Source organism: Hibiscus syriacus, unplaced genomic scaffold (assembly GCF_006381635.1).
Source record: "Hibiscus syriacus cultivar Baekdansim isolate YM2019G1 unplaced genomic scaffold, ASM638163v2 tig00113725_pilon, whole genome shotgun sequence".
NCBI classification, from domain to species: Eukaryota; Viridiplantae; Streptophyta; class Magnoliopsida; order Malvales; family Malvaceae; genus Hibiscus; species Hibiscus syriacus.
In genome coordinates, this window is record NW_024063471.1 from 271,705 (window position 1) to 280,441 (window position 8,737).

At 34.2% G+C, this 8,737-nt stretch overlaps 2 pseudogenes; both read right to left on the bottom strand.

The window, feature by feature from the left end:
- Positions 1-542: 542 nt before the first annotated feature.
- On the bottom strand, positions 543-4,187 carry LOC120187374 (annotated as a pseudogene).
- A 2,084-nt stretch (positions 4,188-6,271) lies between these two features.
- On the bottom strand, positions 6,272-7,624 carry LOC120187376 (annotated as a pseudogene).
- Between the last annotated feature and the right edge of the window lie 1,113 nt (positions 7,625-8,737).

The window sequence follows — 8,737 nt, forward strand, 5'->3', positions numbered from 1 at the left end:
GTAATACAACCTAAAATTTGTAATATGTAGCTCCGCCACTGCGCATCACCATTAAACATGCTTATATATTAAATTTGGATTGCATATTGGATTTGAGTTTTAGCTAGATTTATTTTTGTTTTATTTTGATTCGGCTTAATGAATAGATTTTTAAACCAAACAAAAATAATGTTTATAATAGGCATTTTTAGTTATCTTTTAGATATATAAAATCCAAAGCAAATACAAAATATTTAGGATAGGCACAAATTAATTTTAAGGTGAACACATATATAAAAAATGAATACTTAATAAACTAATTTTAAATTTCAGGGTGGACACGTGTCCCCTAAAAAGCATATAGCTCCGCCACTGCACATCACCGTTAAACATGCTTCCATAATTCAATTGAAACAGTAAGCCAATAACATTGACTAGTAAAATACTGCATTAAACTAACAATAGTAACTATTGTAATAAGTTTTACATTAGTTTCTACGGATTCATGGATATATTTTTGAAAAGACTACAACTATGAGAGTTGGCTCCCTGTTACTTCAAAATCAAATATAGAAACAGCTAATGTATATTGGCCACTTCCTATAGACATCAATAACAGATATCCGATGAAAATTATTCGTATGATTAGTAAAACCTATCCGACAAAACATTTGAAGTTACGTAAGGTGATCTGCATCCCTTAACCTGTAAAATTATGAAAAATATGTAACCAATTGTTAAGAGAAGAACCAAAGTTGTAACCATAAAAGGTGTTATGAAAATAAAGAATTGAGACAACTATGACAATATTCATCAACTAACAAGTACATATTAGGCAAGAACTAGAATATTTTTATGATAATATAGTGCAAAAGAATGTACAGACTGCATAGATATCTAAAACCAGCAAATTTTGAATTTTAGTTGAGAAAAGAGAGGTGTTAGCAGTGAAAACTGCAAAGGACTGCACATGAGCAAGACACTGCTCGATTCAGCAGGACTTCCTCCTATCAATTTTTTGCACAATTGTATTATCCTCTTAGGACCAATTGAGTGGGGGTCTTTCTCTCCCACACACCCTTCCCCACTATTCCTACCCGTCTTTTGTTATAAGAAGCAAGCATCCTATATACTCTGGTCTTAGTCTATCAGGCTAATTCACCCCAAAAGAGAATAGAGAGGGTTGCAACAAGACGAAATAGAAAAATATTTTGCCTTCGAAAATATTAAGGTTTTGAGCTCAAATTACCTGCAAAAAACAAGTAGGAATCTGAATAAAGCCCTGCAGGAAAAGATTGACCTTCTCCAGAGTGCTCGGCGGAACAGGAGTTATCACATAAAGTACACCTTTGAGTGTGTCAATTCCTCGCACAATTCCTGGATAATAAAAGGATCAAGAAAGAAGAAAGAGAAGTAGTGAAGTTTCCTAGAATAGTTCAAACTAATATTCACCCTAGCTAAGCCCCACAAGGTCTTAATTCTTTTATCAGGGCCATTCAGCCTATCTATCAAAGAATGCTTTACTCTATGCAAGTTTAAAGAAAATGTTCAGTTACCATTCTTCATTTTTAAGAGATTTCTAGTTTTGCATAATATTCAACAATAAATTTCTCAATAAATTTCTGTGACACAATCACCAGCATATGTTGCTGCCTAGTTGGTAAAAAGTATGAAACTATAAACTTATATGCATTAATTAACAACTCATGGATAGTATAAAGGCTTCTCAAGTTTTTCCAAATAAAAAAAGGAAAATTGATGAACCAAAGATGATTCAAAGTAATATCATAAAAAAGTTCAAGGTAACCAAGCAATCAACTAAGCCAGTGTAACCATGACCTACCAAGTCCAACACACCACGGTAAATCTTCAGACTCCTCCGAACTAACAGCCAAGCCAACAATAGTTACATTCAAACGGTAGTATGTTTCAGTGCTTGGAACCTAGAATTAAAGAGAGAAAAAAACAATTATACAAGGAGTTTACTGGTACTGAATCCTTTTTTGGTTTTTAGAATACAAAAGTATGAGATATGCTCATGCTACAAATGGCATATGTTAGCAGCGTGATCATCGCTGAGTTATTCCTTGTAACATTGTGCAGTAGAAAGAATTAACAGAGAAATGGGTAGCCTCAACTAGTGAATCATATAAGAGATGCATAGAGCTTCCAAAACAGCATCAAAGCATTATTTGAGGGGTAATTGAAGAAAATTTTATTATCGGGTAATTGGCCTCAGATAGTGAAAAAAAATATTACAATTCTTTTTCTTGGAAGAAATTTTATAGTGCAAAAACCACTGAAATCCATCTATTGGTAATTGGTATCTAACCTGGTAATGAAGATGTCTAATTTTGATAACTGATATTGGAACCTCGTACGGAGAATGAGAAGCCAGGGCATATGCAAGTTCTTTGATTGTAGTAATAGGCTTGTCACTAGGAAAGCATTGCCTGAAATAAGCAATGATCCTTAAATCTCGCAGAAGGCGGGCATCCTTTTGTACTAGCACCCTACAAGAAAACAAATTAAAGCAAGATGTAGGAAGCAAAGCCACATATCCCAAGAATTATCATGTTTTAAAGAAAATATGCAGAACTAACAAAAATAGCAAAATATAGAAAAAGACACAAACAATATCATTCAACCAAACAAATGACAAATTGCATATTGAAGTAATTCAACTTACAAAGATTCAAGATTTCAAAATTTATAGGTTAACTTAAATATGGAAACAAACTTACGATCTGTTAAAGGAGTCCCGGCGTGCAGACTTGATCTCCATAACATTAACCATCCCATCACAATCACCATCTAACCAGAATGCCTGATATGTTTATCTTAACCACATGAGTAGGAGAAATATATCTCAACATATCCACCAATATTTCGGAACCAATGCCTGATAAATTCAAGATAACAAAACATTCCCATTATAGTTATAGTAAATTACATTTGAATAAAGAAGGAAAAACTAAAAATTATAACCAAAGAACTGGTAATAACAAGTTCACAAAAACAAGGGCATTAGCAGTCAATTGGATGCAGATCAGAGTATACCTTTCACCCAGCCAGGGGTATTTAAAACAAGGGGTAATTCAGTCCTACCAGCACTTTCACTCTTGTCAAACATGTATTGCTCTCGATAGTAATTGTATAGAGCACATATGTATTTCAAGTGTGTTGATTGGTTTCTTTTTGATGAAACATCACCAAACTAAAAAGCACCTTAAAGAAAGTTACACCAAAGAGTTTTAGTGCTTATTACAACGAAACAACAAATAGATATCAGTTCAAGTCTTGAAATACTAAGTCCACAACAAAAAACCAAAATTAACAGAATAGGTTCAGTAGAGTACCTCTCAGGTGTCTTCAAGCATGGAATTGCCAAATCTATTTGGACATCCAAAAGTTATAGAAAGCCTCCAGTCAGTCGACAAAAGAACAAATTGATTAACACAGAACTTTAGAGGATATGATGAAAAGAAAAGTGTTAAGAAAGCTGAAAACCTGGGGTAATTTTGTCGAAACAGTAAGTGACACAAAACCTGGAACTGTGAACTCAGACTGCCCAACATCTGTGTCCAAATAAGCTACTTTTCCATACTGCTAAGAACATGACGAAAAGATGGTTAGAATGAAGCTATTAATTCTCATAAAATAAAAAAACCCAGTTCAATTCAAAAGTGCTAAGAACATGCAATTTCTACCAAACCTTAGCTTTTTTCCATCCATTAACATAACAAAACAGCAAGGACATATTTTGCCTTTCACGAATACAGCTTGACAAGGCAAAATAAATCACCAAATGGATGTATTTGCCTTCCGGAATCCAAAACTACATTAGCCCTCCACATAAAACTAGACAAATGAATAAAAATAGGGGCAGACTAAACCATCCAGCAATAACAGCTAATATCAGTGCATATTTAAACGTTTAGTCAATATCCATTAACAACAAATAAATGAAAACTCGAAAAAGAAACCCCCAAAGAAACAAACTATGATTCTGTCTTGAACTCCTAACCTTTGGAGAAGAACATTAAGGAGATGACGGGGAAAGTAGTTTTACCGGAGTTTTTGGCACCACAGATTAAAGACAAAGGAAGAGGCGAAGTTACAGTATCAAAGGCTGTGGAATCAGCAGCCGACCCCTTCCGGTAAATAAATGTTTCCGGTGAGCTTCCAGGTTCCAACATAGAAGCCATTGTGGGGAAAACCAGAAAATACAACCTACCTACTCCCTTCTGCGATGTTCCTCTCTGGGTTTATTATGTACTATCAGTTATTTCTCTTCTGATTTCTGAGTTTCTGGCAGACGAAGCGGCTTTGGTGTGACACGCTGACTGTGATTTAACACACTTTACACGACGATTCTATAGACTATAAACATAGGTTTGTATGTAGTCTGTTCCTTTTTCGTTTCCCCAAATCACACTTTGATAACGGTTTGCGATGCGTCTAAAATATATTAGTATAAGATTGTAAATTAACAGAAATTAGTTAAAATATTTTAGTTAAAATAAAAAATATCATATTTTCTATAATAAATTATGTGAACCATGTAATTATTCTAATTGTAATCAAATTATTATCAATTACGTAAATTTTTAGAGTAGACATGTGTCATTTTAAAACTCATCATAATAAATATTTTCTATTGTAATTGAAATCACAAATGTATAACTTTTATATTAGATATGATAACATTTTAAATTAATATCCGTTACAAATTAACCTTAAATTAGATCGTTGGACAGTAAAACTACCCTAATAATTTGATTTATGATTTCATAACTAAATATCATAGAAGAATAGGGACAAAATGATTTTTTGTTATGACCCTAGTGTGATTAGAGAAGAAAAATAGAATAAGAAGAGAGAAAAGAGATAGACACAGAATAAAGAGAATAAGATTAAGGAGAGAAAATGAGAGATTCAAAGAAGTTTAGAATTCATTCAATCAAATCATGGTTTTCTCCTCCTCTAGTACATGGTTTTATTTAATTAAAGTGTACTAAGGCTAACGTTTGCTTGACCGCTAGGGCTGATTCTTCTCTTAGATTGCCAATTGAATTATTGTTGGGCCTCCTTTCTCTAGCTTTATCTTATCTGACAGCATATCAGGTGACCCATTTCCTTCTCCCTCAATTTCAGAATTTTTAATCCCTAATTCTCTTTTCTTCTCTTTCATACTCCTTTATGCATTTTCTGAATCCCCAATGCCCTTCACCTCGTGCTTCTCCTATTCTCCCCTAACCATGACAATTCATCCCCTTTTAGACGGTCCTTGTCCCCTAGGATCAAAACCTAGGACTTGTGCTTTAAGTACAATATAATTTACCACAGTGACGTTTTCCAGCTCTAAATTCATCCACTGCATCTGATTGTGCTTCTTCTCCCTATGTTTTTTGAGCACCATAGAACCATAGAACCTTGCTGCCAACTTTAATCCCTTACGAAGAGTAAGTGAGAATTGATTATAAGACTGTAATTTCTTGTAAACTCGACCCCCGACCTTCAAAGTTCTAAATGTCAATTTTTTATTCGCATAAATTTTCATTATGTTTTGCGCCTTCACGCCCTGAACAATTTCTTTGATGAATTAAGATAACAATTTCCTCAATATATGACCACCCTTATGAGATTTTGGGATCCTCCACTTGCTTATGCATTCCTCTTTATCTTGAGAACCCAATGATTCAACCAGTCATTTTCCAAACAATGCCCTTGCCAATGTAAGCACCCACTTGGTACCATTTTGATTTGTTGCCTCAGATTCTAAAGATAAATCACTTGACTCTTTGAAACCATTATTGCCAGTATCAATATTCATAGTCCTAATTAAATCTTCATTAATAACTTGTTCGACAAGATTCCCTAAACTCACTTTTGTAAGTCCAAAAACTCGTTCTGCCTCAAGTAATTGCTCGGACAAAGAGGTCAGAGCAAGCAAGGCCATCTCTCTTAGCTTCCACCAAAGTACAAAACCACCATTTTTTTCTTATTAAAATTAGCTGCATCTTCTCCTCGCAACACTAATAGCAATAATACCTTATTTTTCACAACAAATAACTAACTCTTCTAGTAAAACTGCACCAGGGACACAGTAGCTATTATTTACATCATCCTCGTCCACTACCATTTGGTTGGCATCCGTCGACCATATATGGACATGTAGTTTTGTAGCTTGCAGAAAAGCAATAGTGTAGTATACCAATTCCGTAATATTTTTTGCAACAATCTTTACCAATTTTGTATGACTCATAATAGCCAACAAGAACTCTAGCAGCTAAACAACGAAGAGATCAAAACTTTTCTCTGTATCATCAGAGTCATCACTGTCCTCATAGGAATCCTCATTTAATACCATAAGGTACTCAGAAACAAAAAACTTGTATAAATCTTTGAGAACATTTCCTGATATTTTTTGTGAACCATCATTTGTCTCCTCGTTGAAGTTCAAGTTATAGGTTATAAGTGGTCCATAAAATTAAGATGCAGTAACATTGATTCTAATAATAATTTTGTCTGTGTAACCTGCTTTAGCAAAAGCAGTGTGTAACAACTCAAGCCATTTCTTGTTTTCCTGAATATTAGGTGCAACAAAATCACCTTTATCACCGACATTTGTTTCATTTTAACCATACTTCTTCTCGATAACAACCTACAAGTGATGGTAGACTTCCACATCCCTCTTCTTGACCCTCTCAAAGGATGATGCCCCAACAAGGAGAATCATGGACTCATGCATAGTAAGTTTGTCTCTTGGATGTGAACCACCATTGATGACATTGAAAGAAGGGACTAGCAGGATCAACTTCTGGTTACCAACAAAGTTAGTAATGTGTTTATAATGAGTAATGTTCTTGACTTTAGCTCCAGCTTAGCAAACAGTAATGAAAACCACAAGAATGACATTTACGCCAAGCTTTTGTTTACACCAACCCCAGTCATTTTGAATTCCATCTAGTCGTTGAACCATGAAATTATCAAAATCAGCCTGTTCGGTTAGGTCATTTCTGATCAACGTTGGGCATATGATTGTGTTAACATTGGCAACATCATTCTTCGATTGATAACGATTCTTCCTCTATTTTATATCATAATAAGTGAATTTCTCCTTCTCAACTCTTCTGGAGATTTCATTTGATTTTGAAGAAGTCTTTGATTCAGATTCAGCTCCTCCTAAATTTTTGTTCTATCTATGTAGAGGTAAGACTTCGGACTTTGGTATTTATTTAACCATTGGATGCATACCCTTTTAGACTCATATTTTCTTAATTTTTTAGCACCATGTCACCACTTCTATGATTTACCCAATGCTGAAGCTCTACATTTTCTCAAACATTTTATGCCCTTTGCAATGAAGTATCATAACACCATTGTTAGTGCCACTCTTTACAGTTTCAACATAACATTTAAGTGGTGAATCAGTGCTTTCCAGCTCAATTTTGGGCATAAAGCAAACTTCGTCAAGTGTATAAACAAGGTAGATGTTCTTACTATAAGCATCAACCATCATAGTAGCCTTTATGTCGTTCTTCGTTGCTTGTTTTTGCTCAGCTTCTATTTTTGCTGGATCTTGACCATCATAGAGGCTGGATAATTCAATAATGAATGGCTTAGCTTCTTTTGTTTGCATTTTGTCGAACACCTGAGATACATTACCTCAACCCTTTGCTTTTATTTTTGCTCACTCTTTGTAATAGTCAGAATTTGGAAGATCTGCTCCACCAATCTCTGGGTTGTGTCCATTTTCTTCTCCAAATTAGTTATGTGAGCATTCTATACCTTCTACCATTTTGAAGGAGTTGATTTAGCAATTGTATACTTTACCATCTTGGTGAGATCGTCAAACTACCTATGAATCACAGAAAGATTAATGGAGTATGCCATGCCTTGGTTCTTTGCTTCAAGCTGCTAGGAAATGATGACTCTGATACCAATTTGTTATGACCCTAGTGTGATTAGAGAAGAAAAATAGACGAAGAAAAGAGATAGACGAAGAATAAAGATTAAGGAGAGAGAAAAAAGAGAATCAAAGAAGTTTAGAATTTATTCAATCAAAGCATGACTTTCTCCTCCTCTAGTTCATGGTTTTATATAATTACAGTGTACTAAGGCTAACTTTTTCTTGACATCTAGGCATATTATTCTCTTGGGCTACCAATTGAATTACGGTTGGGCCTTATTTTTCTAGCTTCATCTTATCTGCCAGCATATCATGTGACCCATTTCCTTCTCCCTTAATTTCAGAATTTTTAATTCCTAATTCCATTTTCTTCTCTTTCGCAATCCTTCATTCATTTTATGAATCCCCAATGCCCTTCTCCTCGTGCTTCTCCTCTTCTCCCCCAACCATGACATGTTCATGTCTAACCTAATTAAGTTAGGTCATTGCACAACAAAAGCGTTAGTCAACAAACAATTAACATTATGAATTAAGTTAGGTCGTCGCATAACAAAACTACCATAATAAGTTGATTTATGATTTTTTAATCAATCTACCTCAATGGTTAAAGTAATGATCATTATTCCTAGAGGTTTTAAGTTCTTTAAAATAGATATTACCATTTGTAAGCACCCTAGATTAATAAAAAAAATTAATGAAAAAGCGTATAATGTCAATAATTCCTTTAACGTTTGACTAAATAATCATTTTGACCCCTATTCTTTTTTTTGGAGTATTTTGGTCTTAACATTTCATTTTAAGGTAAAAAAAGCCCTTGATGTTTGACTAAATAGTCATTTTAAC